This window comes from Ascaphus truei, chromosome 5 (genome assembly GCF_040206685.1).
Source record: "Ascaphus truei isolate aAscTru1 chromosome 5, aAscTru1.hap1, whole genome shotgun sequence".
Classification (NCBI taxonomy): Eukaryota; Metazoa; Chordata; class Amphibia; order Anura; family Ascaphidae; genus Ascaphus; species Ascaphus truei.
The window spans coordinates 230,761,078-230,776,546 of NC_134487.1; positions in this window are offsets into that span (position 1 = coordinate 230,761,078).

A 15,469-nucleotide genomic window follows, 5' to 3' on the forward strand; every position below is an offset into this window, starting at 1 on the left:
ATATATAAATATATTTTATGCACTGTATATGAGCTGGCGATTTCTAAGTCTGTGGTTCCGAGAGGGGGTAACCAGGCTCACTAATAAAGGTCAAGCCACTTGGCTGCCAGAATGCCCTCCTTCAGCACACACCAGAAAGGCATTGTGATAAGCGTATCCCCGGTATAGTCAGGGGTTAATGGGAGTCGTCCCCGTCACCCCAGTATACGGCCAGAACCATGGACCCGGTACTTGTGGTTCGGACTGTCTCCAACCAGCCATAATGTTGTGAGAGTGAAATTATGTCTAAGTCCAGCTTTGGTACATTAGAAGCAACTCTGAAACTTAACCTAAGCGTTTTTCGAAGCTACTTTTTGGCTAACTTCTTATAGGAAGGTCTAGGAGCTCTGAAAATGAACGTGCGCGTCTTTCACTCTTCCCGAGGGACTTAGAAGAATTTTGTGATATTTTTTATTAAAATGGTGTATAAGGGTATATATATAAATATATTTTATGCACTGTATATGAGCTGGCGATTTCTAAGTCTGTGGTTCCGAGAGGGGGTAACCAGGCTCACTAATAAAGGTCAAGCCACTTGGCTGCCAGAATGCCCTGCTTCAGCACAGACCAGAAAGGCATTGTGATAAGCGTATCCCCGGTATAGTCAGGGGTTAATTGTAGTCGTCCCCGTCCCCCCAGTATACGGCCAGAACCATGGACCCGGTACTTGTGGTTCGGACTCTCTCCAACCAGCCATAATGTTGTGAGAGTGAAATTATGTCTAAGTGCAGCTTTGGTACATTAGAAGCAACTCTGAAACTTAACCTAAGCGTTTTTCGAAGCTACTTTTAAGCTAACTTCTTATAGGAAGGTCTAGGAGCTCTGAAAATGAACGTGCACGTCTTTCACTCTTCCCGAGGGACTTAGAAGAATTTTGTGATATTTTTTATTAAAATGGTGTATAAGGGTATATATATAAATATATTTTATGCACTGTATATGAGCTGGCGATTTCTAAGTCTGTGGTTCCGAGAGGGGGTAACCAGGCTCACTAATAAAGGTCAAGCCACTTGGCTGCCAGAATGCCCTGCTTCAGCACAGACCAGAAAGGCATTGTGATAAGCGTATCCCCGGTATAGTCAGGGGTTAATGGGAGTCGTCCCCGTCCCCCCAGTATACGGCCAGAACCATGGACCCGGTACTTGTGGTTCGGACTCTCTCCAACCAGCCATAATGTTGTGAGAGTGAAATTATGTTTAAGTGCAGCTTTGGTACATTAGAAGCAACTCTGAAACTTAACCTAAGCGTTTTTCGAAGCTACTTTTAAGCTAACTTCTTATAGGAAGGTCTAGGAGCTCTGAAAATGAACGTGCGCGTCTTTCACTCTTCCCGAGGGACTTAGAAGAATTTTGTGATATTTTTTATTAAAATGGTGTATAAGGGTATATATATAAATATATTTTATGCACTGTATATGAGCTGGCGATTTCTAAGTCTGTGGTTCCGAGAGGGGGTAACCAGGCTCACTAATAAAGGTCAAGCCACTTGGCTGCCAGAATGCCCTGCTTCAGCACAGACCAGAAAGGCATTGTGATAAGCGTATCCCCGGTATAGTCAGGGGTTAATGGGAGTCGTCCCCGTCCCCCCAGTATACGGCCAGAACCATGGACCCGGTTCTTGTGGTTCGGACTGTCTCCAACCAGCCATAATGTTGTGAGAGTGAAATTATGTCTAAGTCCAGCTTTGGTACATTAGAAGCAACTCTGAAACTTAACCTAAGCGTTTTTCGAAGCTACTTTTTGGCTAACTTCTTATAGGAAGGTCTAGGAGCTCTGAAAATGAACGTGCGCGTCTTTCACTCTTCCCGAGGGACTTAGAAGAATTTTGTGATATTTTTTATTAAAATGGTGTATAAGGGTATATATATAAATATATTTTATGCACTGTATATGAGCTGGCGATTTCTAAGTCTGTGGTTCCGAGAGGGGGTAACCAGGCTCACTAATAAAGGTCAAGCCACTTGGCTGCCAGAATGCCCTCCTTCAGCACACACCAGAAAGGCATTGTGATAAGCGTATCCCCGGTATAGTCAGGGGTTAATGGGAGTCGTCCCCGTCCCCCCAGTATACGGCCAGAACCATGGACCCGGTACTTGTGGTTCGGACTGTCTCCAACCAGCCATAATGTTGTGAGAGTGAAATTATGTCTAAGTCCAGCTTTGGTACATTAGAAGCAACTCTGAAACTTAACCTAAGCGTTTTTCGAAGCTACTTTTTGGCTAACTTCTTATAGGAAGGTCTAGGAGCTCTGAAAATGAACGTGCGCGTCTTTCACTCTTCCCGAGGGACTTAGAAGAATTTTGTGATATTTTTTATTAAAATGGTGTATAAGGGTATATATATAAATATATTTTATGCACTGTATATGAGCTGGCGATTTCTAAGTCTGTGGTTCCGAGAGGGGGTAACCAGGCTCACTAATAAAGGTCAAGCCACTTGGCTGCCAGAATGCCCTGCTTCAGCACAGACCAGAAAGGCATTGTGATAAGCGTATCCCCGGTATAGTCAGGGGTTAATTGTAGTCGTCCCCGTCCCCCCAGTATACGGCCAGAACCATGGACCCGGTACTTGTGGTTCGGACTCTCTCCAACCAGCCATAATGTTGTGAGAGTGAAATTATGTCTAAGTGCAGCTTTGGTACATTAGAAGCAACTCTGAAACTTAACCTAAGCGTTTTTCGAAGCTACTTTTAAGCTAACTTCTTATAGGAAGGTCTAGGAGCTCTGAAAATGAACGTGCACGTCTTTCACTCTTCCCGAGGGACTTAGAAGAATTTTGTGATATTTTTTATTAAAATGGTGTATAAGGGTATATATATAAATATATTTTATGCACTGTATATGAGCTGGCGATTTCTAAGTCTGTGGTTCCGAGAGGGGGTAACCAGGCTCACTAATAAAGGTCAAGCCACTTGGCTGCCAGAATGCCCTGCTTCAGCACAGACCAGAAAGGCATTGTGATAAGCGTATCCCCGGTATAGTCAGGGGTTAATGGGAGTCGTCCCCGTCCCCCCAGTATACGGCCAGAACCATGGACCCGGTACTTGTGGTTCGGACTCTCTCCAACCAGCCATAATGTTGTGAGAGTGAAATTATGTCTAAGTGCAGCTTTGGTACATTAGAAGCAACTCTGAAACTTAACCTAAGCGTTTTTCGAAGCTACTTTTAAGCTAACTTCTTATAGGAAGGTCTAGGAGCTCTGAAAATGAACGTGCGCGTCTTTCACTCTTCCCGAGGGACTTAGAAGAATTTTGTGATATTTTTTATTAAAATGGTGTATAAGGGTATATATATAAATATATTTTATGCACTGTATATGAGCTGGCGATTTCTAAGTCTGTGGTTCCGAGAGGGGGTAACCAGGCTCACTAATAAAAGTCAAGCCACTTGGCTGCCAGAATGCCCTCCTTCAGCACAGACCAGAAAGGCATTGTGATAAGCGTATCCCCGGTATAGTCAGGGGTTAATGGGAGTCGTCCCCGTCCCCCCAGTATACGGCCAGAACCATGGACCCGGTACTGGTGGTTCGGACTGTCTCCAACCAGCCATAATGTTGTGAGAGTGAAATTATGTCTAAGTCCAGCTTTGGTACATTAGAAGCAACTCTGAAACTTAACCTAAGCGTTTTTCGAAGCTACTTTTTGGCTAACTTCTTATAGGAAGGTCTAGGAGCTCTGAAAATGAACGTGCGCGTCTTTAACTCTTCCCGAGGGACTTAGAAGAATTTTGTGATAATTTTTATTAAAATGGTGTATAAGGGTATATATATATAAATATATTTTATGCACTGTATATGAGCTGGCGATTTCTAAGTCTGTGGTTCCGAGAGGGGGTAACCAGGCTCACTAATAAAGGTCAAGCCACTTGGCTGCCAGAATGCCCTGCTTCAGCACAGACCAGAAAGGCATTGTGATAAGCGTATCCCCGGTATAGTCAGGGGTTAATGGGAGTCGTCCCCGTCCCCCCAGTATACGGCCAGAACCATGGACCCGGTACTTGTGGTTCGGACTCTCTCCAACCAGCCATAATGTTGTGAGAGTGAAATTATGTCTAAGTGCAGCTTTGGTACATTAGAAGCAACTCTGAAACTTAACCTAAGCGTTTTTCGAAGCTACTTTTAAGCTAACTTCTTATAGGAAGGTCTAGGAGCTCTGAAAATGAACGTGCGCGTCTTTCACTCTTCCCGAGGGACTTAGAAGAATTTTGTGATATTTTTTATTAAAATGGTGTATAAGGGTATATATATAAATATATTTTATGCACTGTATATGAGCTGGCGATTTCTAAGTCTGTGGTTCCGAGAGGGGGTAACCAGGCTCACTAATAAAAGTCAAGCCACTTGGCTGCCAGAATGCCCTCCTTCAGCACAGACCAGAAAGGCATTGTGATAAGCGTATCCCCGGTATAGTCAGGGGTTAATGGGAGTCGTCCCCGTCCCCCCAGTATACGGCCAGAACCATGGACCCGGTACTGGTGGTTCGGACTGTCTCCAACCAGCCATAATGTTGTGAGAGTGAAATTATGTCTAAGTCCAGCTTTGGTACATTAGAAGCAACTCTGAAACTTAACCTAAGCGTTTTTCGAAGCTACTTTTTGGCTAACTTCTTATAGGAAGGTCTAGGAGCTCTGAAAATGAACGTGCGTGTCTTTAACTCTTCCCGAGGTACTTAGAAGAATTTTGTGATATTTTTTATTAAAATGGTGTATAAGGGTATATATATAAATATATTTTATGCACTGTATATGAGCTGGCGATTTCTAAGTCTGTGGTTCCGAGAGGGGGTAACCAGGCTCACTAATAAAGGTCAAGCCACTTGGCTGCCAGAATGCCCTGCTTCAGCACAGACCAGAAAGGCATTGTGATAAGCGTATCCCCGGTATAGTCAGGGGTTAATGGGAGTCGTCCCCGTCCCCCCAGTATACGGCCAGAACCATGGACCCGGTACTTGTGGTTCGGACTCTCTCCAACCAGCCATAATGTTGTGAGAGTGAAATTATGTCTAAGTGCAGCTTTGGTACATTAGAAGCAACTCTGAAACTTAACCTAAGCGTTTTTCGAAGCTACTTTTAAGCTAACTTCTTATAGGAAGGTCTAGGAGCTCTGAAAATGAACGTGCGTGTCTTTCACTCTTCCCGAGGTACTTAGAAGAATTTTGTGATATTTTTTATTAAAATGGTGTATAAGGGTATATATATAAATATATTTTATGCACTGTATATGAGCTGGCGATTTCTAAGTCTGTGGTTCCGAGAGGGGGTAACCAGGCTCACTAATAAAGGTCAAGCCACTTGGCTGCCAGAATGCCCTCCTTCAGCACAGACCAGAAAGGCATTGTGATAAGCGTATCCCCGGTATAGTCAGGGGTTAATGGGAGTCGTCCCCGTCCCCCCAGTATACGGCCAGAACCATGGACCCGGTACTTGTGGTTCGGACTGTCTCCAACCAGCCATAATGTTGTGAGAGTGAAATTATGTCTAAGTCCAGCTTTGGAACATTAGAAGCAACTCTGAAACTTAACCTAAGCGTTTTTCGAAGCTACTTTTTGGCTAACTTCTTATAGGAAGGTCTAGGAGCTCTGAAAATGAACGTGCGCGTCTTTCACTCTTCCCGAGGGACTTAGAAGAATTTTGTGATATTTTTTATTAAAATGGTGTATAAGGGTATATATATAAATATATTTTATGCACTGTATATGAGCTGGCGATTTCTAAGTCTGTGGTTCCGAGAGGGGGTAACCAGGCTCACTAATAAAAGTCAAGCCACTTGGCTGCCAGAATGCCCTCCTTCAGCACAGACCAGAAAGGCATTGTGATAAGCGTATCCCCGGTATAGTCAGGGGTTAATGGGAGTCGTCCCCGTCCCCCCAGTATACGGCCAGAACCATGGACCCGGTACTGGTGATTCGGACTGTCTCCAACCAGCCATAATGTTGTGAGAGTGAAATTATGTCTAAGTCCAGCTTTGGTACATTAGAAGCAACTCTGAAACTTAACCTAAGCGTTTTTCGAAGCTACTTTTTGGCTAACTTCTTATAGGAAGGTCTAGGAGCTCTGAAAATGAACGTGCGTGTCTTTCACTCTTCCCGAGGTACTTAGAAGAATTTTGTGATATTTTTTATTAAAATGGTGTATAAGGGTATATATATAAATATATTTTATGCACTGTATATGAGCTGGCGATTTCTAAGTCTGTGGTTCCGAGAGGGGGTAACCAGGCTCACTAATAAAGGTCAAGCCACTTGGCTGCCAGAATGCCCTCCTTCAGCACAGACCAGAAAGGCATTGTGATAAGCGTATCCCCGGTATAGTCAGGGGTTAATGGGAGTCGTCCCCGTCCCCCCAGTATACGGCCAGAACCATGGACCCGGTACTTGTGGTTCGGACTGTCTCCAACCAGCCATAATGTTGTGAGAGTGAAATTATGTCTAAGTCCAGCTTTGGTACATTAGAAGCAACTCTGAAACTTAACCTAAGCGTTTTTCGAAGCTACTTTTTGGCTAACTTCTTATAGGAAGGTCTAGGAGCTCTGAAAATGAACGTGCGCGTCTTTCACTCTTCCCGAGGGACTTAGAAGAATTTTGTGATATTTTTTATTAAAATGGTGTATAAGGGTATATATATAAATATATTTTATGCACTGTATATGAGCTGGCGATTTCTAAGTCTGTGGTTCCGAGAGGGGGTAACCAGGCTCACTAATAAAGGTCAAGCCACTTGGCTGCCAGAATGCCCTCCTTCAGCACAGACCAGAAAGGCATTGTGATAAGCGTATCCCCGGTATAGTCAGGGGTTAATGGGAGTCGTCCCCGTCCCCCCAGTATACGGCCAGAACCATGGACCCGGTACTGGTGATTCGGACTGTCTCCAACCAGCCATAATGTTGTGAGAGTGAAATTATGTCTAAGTCCAGCTTTGGTACATTAGAAGCAACTCTGAAACTTAACCTAAGCGTTTTTCGAAGCTACTTTTTGGCTAACTTCTTATAGGAAGGTCTAGGAGCTCTGAAAATGAACGTGCGTGTCTTTCACTCTTCCCGAGGTACTTAGAAGAATTTTGTGATATTTTTTATTAAAATGGTGTATAAGGGTATATATATAAATATATTTTATGCACTGTATATGAGCTGGCGATTTCTAAGTCTGTGGTTCCGAGAGGGGGTAACCAGGCTCACTAATAAAGGTCAAGCCACTTGGCTGCCAGAATGCCCTGCTTCAGCACAGACCAGAAAGGCATTGTGATAAGCGTATCCCCGGTATAGTCAGGGGTTAATGGGAGTCGTCCCCGTCCCCCCAGTATACGGCCAGAACCATGGACCCGGTACTTGTGGTTCGGACTCTCTCCAACCAGCCATAATGTTGTGAGAGTGAAATTATGTCTAAGTGCAGCTTTGGTACATTAGAAGCAACTCTGAAACTTAACCTAAGCGTTTTTCGAAGCTACTTTTAAGCTAACTTCTTATAGGAAGGTCTAGGAGCTCTGAAAATGAACGTGCGTGTCTTTCACTCTTCCCGAGGTACTTAGAAGAATTTTGTGATATTTTTTATTAAAATGGTGTATAAGGGTATATATATAAATATATTTTATGCACTGTATATGAGCTGGCGATTTCTAAGTCTGTGGTTCCGAGAGGGGGTAACCAGGCTCACTAATAAAGGTCAAGCCACTTGGCTGCCAGAATGCCCTCCTTCAGCACAGACCAGAAAGGCATTGTGATAAGCGTATCCCCGGTATAGTCAGGGGTTAATGGGAGTCGTCCCCGTCCCCCCAGTATACGGCCAGAACCATGGACCCGGTACTTGTGGTTCGGACTGTCTCCAACCAGCCATAATGTTGTGAGAGTGAAATTATGTCTAAGTCCAGCTTTGGAACATTAGAAGCAACTCTGAAACTTAACCTAAGCGTTTTTCGAAGCTACTTTTTGGCTAACTTCTTATAGGAAGGTCTAGGAGCTCTGAAAATGAACGTGCGCGTCTTTCACTCTTCCCGAGGGACTTAGAAGAATTTTGTGATATTTTTTATTAAAATGGTGTATAAGGGTATATATATAAATATATTTTATGCACTGTATATGAGCTGGCGATTTCTAAGTCTGTGGTTCCGAGAGGGGGTAACCAGGCTCACTAATAAAAGTCAAGCCACTTGGCTGCCAGAATGCCCTCCTTCAGCACAGACCAGAAAGGCATTGTGATAAGCGTATCCCCGGTATAGTCAGGGGTTAATGGGAGTCGTCCCCGTCCCCCCAGTATACGGCCAGAACCATGGACCCGGTACTGGTGATTCGGACTGTCTCCAACCAGCCATAATGTTGTGAGAGTGAAATTATGTCTAAGTCCAGCTTTGGTACATTAGAAGCAACTCTGAAACTTAACCTAAGCGTTTTTCGAAGCTACTTTTTGGCTAACTTCTTATAGGAAGGTCTAGGAGCTCTGAAAATGAACGTGCGTGTCTTTCACTCTTCCCGAGGTACTTAGAAGAATTTTGTGATATTTTTTATTAAAATGGTGTATAAGGGTATATATATAAATATATTTTATGCACTGTATATGAGCTGGCGATTTCTAAGTCTGTGGTTCCGAGAGGGGGTAACCAGGCTCACTAATAAAGGTCAAGCCACTTGGCTGCCAGAATGCCCTCCTTCAGCACAGACCAGAAAGGCATTGTGATAAGCGTATCCCCGGTATAGTCAGGGGTTAATGGGAGTCGTCCCCGTCCCCCCAGTATACGGCCAGAACCATGGACCCGGTACTTGTGGTTCGGACTGTCTCCAACCAGCCATAATGTTGTGAGAGTGAAATTATGTCTAAGTCCAGCTTTGGTACATTAGAAGCAACTCTGAAACTTAACCTAAGCGTTTTTCGAAGCTACTTTTTGGCTAACTTCTTATAGGAAGGTCTAGGAGCTCTGAAAATGAACGTGCGCGTCTTTCACTCTTCCCGAGGGACTTAGAAGAATTTTGTGATATTTTTTATTAAAATGGTGTATAAGGGTATATATATAAATATATTTTATGCACTGTATATGAGCTGGCGATTTCTAAGTCTGTGGTTCCGAGAGGGGGTAACCAGGCTCACTAATAAAGGTCAAGCCACTTGGCTGCCAGAATGCCCTGCTTCAGCACAGACCAGAAAGGCATTGTGATAAGCGTATCCCCGGTATAGTCAGGGGTTAATGGGAGTCGTCCCCGTCCCCCCAGTATACGGCCAGAACCATGGACCCGGTACTTGTGGTTCGGACTGTCTCCAACCAGCCATAATGTTGTGAGAGTGAAATTATGTCTAAGTCCAGCTTTGGTACATTAGAAGCAACTCTGAAACTTAACCTAAGCGTTTTTCGAAGCTACTTTTTGGCTAACTTCTTATAGGAAGGTCTAGGAGCTCTGAAAATGAACGTGCGCGTCTTTTACTCTTCCCGAGGGACTTAGAAGAATTTTGTGATATTTTTTATTAAAATGGTGTATAAGGGTATATATATAAATATATTTTATGCACTGTATATGAGCTGGCGATTTCTAAGTCTGTGGTTCCGAGAGGGGGTAACCAGGCTCACTAATAAAGGTCAAGCCACTTGGCTGCCAGAATGCCCTGCTTCAGCACAGACCAGAAAGGCATTGTGATAAGCGTATCCCCGGTATAGTCAGGGGTTAATGGGAGTCGTCCCCGTCCCCCCAGTATACGGCCAGAACCATGGACCCGGTACTTGTGGTTCGGACTGTCTCCAACCAGCCATAATGTTGTGAGAGTGAAATTATGTCTAAGTCCAGCTTTGGTACATTAGAAGCAACTCTGAAACTTAACCTAAGCGTTTTTCGCAGCTACTTTTTGGCTAACTTCTTATAGGAAGGTCTAGGAGCTCTGAAAATGAACGTGCGCGTCTTTCACTCTTCCCGAGGGACTTAGAAGAATTTTGTGATATTTTTTATTAAAATGGTGTATAAGGGTATATATATAAATATATTTTATGCACTGTATATGAGCTGGCGATTTCTAAGTCTGTGGTTCCGAGAGGGGGTAACCAGGCTCACTAATAAAAGTCAAGCCACTTGGCTGCCAGAATGCCCTCCTTCAGCACAGACCAGAAAGGCATTGTGATAAGCGTATCCCCGGTATAGTCAGGGGTTAATGGGAGTCGTCCCCGTCCCCCCAGTATACGGCCAGAACCATGGACCCAGTACTGGTGGTTCGGACTGTCTCCAACCAGCCATAATGTTGTGAGAGTGAAATTATGTCTAAGTCCAGCTTTGGTACATTAGAAGCAACTCTGAAACTTAACCTAAGCGTTTTTCGAAGCTACTTTTTGGCTAACTTCTTATAGGAAGGTCTAGGAGCTCTGAAAATGAACGTGCGTGTCTTTCACTCTTCCCGAGGTACTTAGAAGAATTTTGTGATATTTTTTATTAAAATGGTGTATAAGGGTATATATATAAATATATTTTATGCACTGTATATGAGCTGGCGATTTCTAAGTCTGTGGTTCCGAGAGGGGGTAACCAGGCTCACTAATAAAGGTCAAGCCACTTGGCTGCCAGAATGCCCTCCTTCAGCACAGACCAGAAAGGCATTGTGATAAGCGTATCCCCGGTATTGTCAGGGGTTAATGGGAGTCGTCCCCGTCCCCCCAGTATACGGCCAGAACCATGGACCCGGTACTTGTGGTTCGGACTGTCTCCAACCAGCCATAATGTTGTGAGAGTGAAATTATGTCTAAGTCCAGCTTTGGAACATTAGAAGCAACTCTGAAACTTAACCTAAGCGTTTTTCGAAGCTACTTTTTGGCTAACTTCTTATAGGAAGGTCTAGGAGCTCTGAAAATGAACGTGCGCGTCTTTCACTCTTCCCGAGGGACTTAGAAGAATTTTGTGATATTTTTTATTAAAATGGTGTATAAGGGTATATATATAAATATATTTTATGCACTGTATATGAGCTGGCGATTTCTAAGTCTGTGGTTCCGAGAGGGGGTAACCAGGCTCACTAATAAAAGTCAAGCCACTTGGCTGCCAGAATGCCCTCCTTCAGCACAGACCAGAAAGGCATTGTGATAAGCGTATCCCCGGTATAGTCAGGGGTTAATGGGAGTCGTCCCCGTCCCCCCAGTATACGGCCAGAACCATGGACCCGGTACTGGTGATTCGGACTGTCTCCAACCAGCCATAATGTTGTGAGAGTGAAATTATGTCTAAGTCCAGCTTTGGTACATTAGAAGCAACTCTGAAACTTAACCTAAGCGTTTTTCGAAGCTACTTTTTGGCTAACTTCTTATAGGAAGGTCTAGGAGCTCTGAAAATGAACGTGCGTGTCTTTCACTCTTCCCGAGGTACTTAGAAGAATTTTGTGATATTTTTTATTAAAATGGTGTATAAGGGTATATATATAAATATATTTTATGCACTGTATATGAGCTGGCGATTTCTAAGTCTGTGGTTCCGAGAGGGGGTAACCAGGCTCACTAATAAAGGTCAAGCCACTTGGCTGCCAGAATGCCCTCCTTCAGCACAGACCAGAAAGGCATTGTGATAAGCGTATCCCCGGTATAGTCAGGGGTTAATGGGAGTCGTCCCCGTCCCCCCAGTATACGGCCAGAACCATGGACCCGGTACTTGTGGTTCGGACTGTCTCCAACCAGCCATAATGTTGTGAGAGTGAAATTATGTCTAAGTCCAGCTTTGGTACATTAGAAGCAACTCTGAAACTTAACCTAAGCGTTTTTCGAAGCTACTTTTTGGCTAACTTCTTATAGGAAGGTCTAGGAGCTCTGAAAATGAACGTGCGCGTCTTTCACTCTTCCCGAGGGACTTAGAAGAATTTTGTGATATTTTTTATTAAAATGGTGTATAAGGGTATATATATAAATATATTTTATGCACTGTATATGAGCTGGCGATTTCTAAGTCTGTGGTTCCGAGAGGGGGTAACCAGGCTCACTAATAAAGGTCAAGCCACTTGGCTGCCAGAATGCCCTGCTTCAGCACAGACCAGAAAGGCATTGTGATAAGCGTATCCCCGGTATAGTCAGGGGTTAATGGGAGTCGTCCCCGTCCCCCCAGTATACGGCCAGAACCATGGACCCGGTACTTGTGGTTCGGACTGTCTCCAACCAGCCATAATGTTGTGAGAGTGAAATTATGTCTAAGTCCAGCTTTGGTACATTAGAAGCAACTCTGAAACTTAACCTAAGCGTTTTTCGAAGCTACTTTTTGGCTAACTTCTTATAGGAAGGTCTAGGAGCTCTGAAAATGAACGTGCGCGTCTGTTACTCTTCCCGAGGGACTTAGAAGAATTTTGTGATATTTTTTATTAAAATGGTGTATAAGGGTATATATATAAATATATTTTATGCACTGTATATGAGCTGGCGATTTCTAAGTCTGTGGTTCCGAGAGGGGGTAACCAGGCTCACTAATAAAGGTCAAGCCACTTGGCTGCCAGAATGCCCTGCTTCAGCACAGACCAGAAAGGCATTGTGATAAGCGTATCCCCGGTATAGTCAGGGGTTAATGGGAGTCGTCCCCGTACCCCCAGTATACGGCCAGAACCATGGACCCGGTACTTGTGGTTCGGACTGTCTCCAACCAGCCATAATGTTGTGAGAGTGAAATTATGTCTAAGTCCAGCTTTGGTACATTAGAAGCAACTGTGAAACTTAACCTAAGCGTTTTTCGAAGCTACTTTTTGGCTAACTTCTTATAGGAAGGTCTAGGAGCTCTGAAAATGAACGTGCGCGTCTTTCACTCTTCCCGAGGGACTTAGAAGAATTTTGTGATATTTTTTATTAAAATGGTGTATAAGGGTATATATATAAATATATTTTATGCACTGTATATGAGCTGGCGATTTCTAAGTCTGTGGTTCCGAGAGGGGGTAACCAGGCTCACTAATAAAAGTCAAGCCACTTGGCTGCCAGAATGCCCTCCTTCAGCACAGACCAGAAAGGCATTGTGATAAGCGTATCCCCGGTATAGTCAGGGGTTAATGGGAGTCGTCCCCGTCCCCCCAGTATACGGCCAGAACCATGGACCCGGTACTGGTGGTTCGGACTGTCTCCAACCAGCCATAATGTTGTGAGAGTGAAATTATGTCTAAGTCCAGCTTTGCTACATTAGAAGCAACTCTGAAACTTAACCTAAGCGTTTTTCGAAGCTACTTTTTGGCTAACTTCTTATAGGAAGGTCTAGGAGCTCTGAAAATGAACGTGCGTGTCTTTCACTCTTCCCGAGGTACTTAGAAGAATTTTGTGATATTTTTTATTAAAATGGTGTATAAGGGTATATATATAAATATATTTTATGCACTGTATATGAGCTGGCGATTTCTAAGTCTGTGGTTCCGAGAGGGGGTAACCAGGCTCACTAATAAAGGTCAAGCCACTTGGCTGCCAGAATGCCCTCCTTCAGCACAGACCAGAAAGGCATTGTGATAAGCGTATCCCCGGTATTGTCAGGGGTTAATGGGAGTCGTCCCCGTCCCCCCAGTATACGGCCAGAACCATGGACCCGGTACTTGTGGTTCGGACTGTCTCCAACCAGCCATAATGTTGTGAGAGTGAAATTATGTCTAAGTCCAGCTTTGGTACATTAGAAGCAACTCTGAAACTTAACCTAAGCGTTTTTCGAAGATACTTTTTGGCTAACTTCTTATAGGAAGGTCTAGGAGCTCTGAAAATGAAGGTGCGCGTCTTTCACTCTTCCCGAGGGACTTAGAAGAATTTTGTGATATTTTTTATTAAAATGGTGTATAAGGGTATATATATAAATATATTTTATGCACTGTATATGAGCTGGCGATTTCTAAGTCTGTGGTTCCGAGAGGGGGTAACCAGGCTCACTAATAAAAGTCAAGCTACTTGGCTGCCAGAATGCCCTCCTTCAGCACAGACCAGAAAGGCATTGTGATAAGCGTATCCCCGGTATAGTCAGGGGTTAATGGGAGTCGTCCCCGTCCCCCCAGTATACGGCCAGAACCATGGACCCGGTACTGGTGGTTCGGACTGTCTCCAACCAGCCATAATGTTGTGAGAGTGAAATTATGTCTAAGTCCAGCTTTGGTACATTAGAAGCAACTCTGAAACTTAACCTAAGCGTTTTTCGAAGCTACTTTTTAGCTAACTTCTTATAGGAAGGTCTAGGAGCTCTGAAAATGAACGTACGCGTCTTTCACTCTTCCCGAGGGACTTAGAAGAATTTTGTGATATTTTTTATTAAAATGGTGTATAAGGGTATATATATAAATATATTTTATGCACTGTATATGAGCTGGCGATTTCTAAGTCTGTGGTTCCGAGAGGGGGTAACCAGGCTCACTAATAAAGGTCAAGCCACTTGGCTGCCAGAATGCCCTGCTTCAGCACAGACCAGAAAGGCATTGTGATAAGCGTATCCCCGGTATAGTCAGGGGTTAATGGGAGTCGTCCCCGTCCCCCCAGTATACGGCCAGAACCATGGACCCGGTACTTGTGGTTCGGACTGTCTCCAACCAGCCATAATGTTGTGAGAGTGAAATTATGTCTAAGTCCTGCTTTGGTACATTAGAAGCAACTCTGAAACTTAACCTAAGCGTTTTTCGAAGCTACTTTTTGGCTAACTTCTTATAGGAAGGTCTAGGAGCTCTGAAAATGAACGTGCGCGTCTTTCACTGTTCCCGAGGGACTTAGAAGAATTTTGTGATATTTTTTATTAAAATGGTGTATAAGGGTATATATATAAATATATTTTATGCACTGTATATGAGCTGGCGATTTCTAAGTCTGTGGTTCCGAGAGGGGGTAACCAGGCTCACTAATAAAGGTCAAGCCACTTGGCTGCCAGAATGCCCTGCTTCAGCACAGACCAGAAAGGCATTGTGATAAGCGTATCCCCGGTATAGTCAGGGGTTAATGGGAGTCGTCCCCGTCCCCCCAGTATACGGCCAGAACCATGGACCCTGTACTTGTGGTTCGGACTGTCTCCAACCAGCCATAATGTTGTGAGAGTGAAATTATGTCTAAGTCCAGCTTTGGTACATTAGAAGCAACTCTGAAACTTAACCTAAGCGTTTTTCGAAGCTACTTTTTGGCTAACTTCTTATAGGAAGGTCTAGGAGCTCTGAAAATGAACGTGCGCGTCTTTCACTCTTCCCGAGGGACTTAGAAGAATTTTGTGATATTTTTTATTAAAATGGTGTATAAGGGTATATATATAAATATATTTTATGCACTGTATATGAGCTGGCGATTTCTAAGTCTGTGGTTCCGAGAGGGGGTAACCAGGCTCACTAATAAAGGTCAAGCCACTTGGCTGCCAGAATGCCCTGCTTCAGCACAGACCAGAAAGGCATTGTGATAAGCGTATCCCCGGTATAGTCAGGGGTTAATGGGAGTCGTCCCCGTCCCCCCAGTATACGGCCAGAACTATGGACCCGGTACTTGTGGTTCGGACTGTCTCCAACCAGCCATAATGTT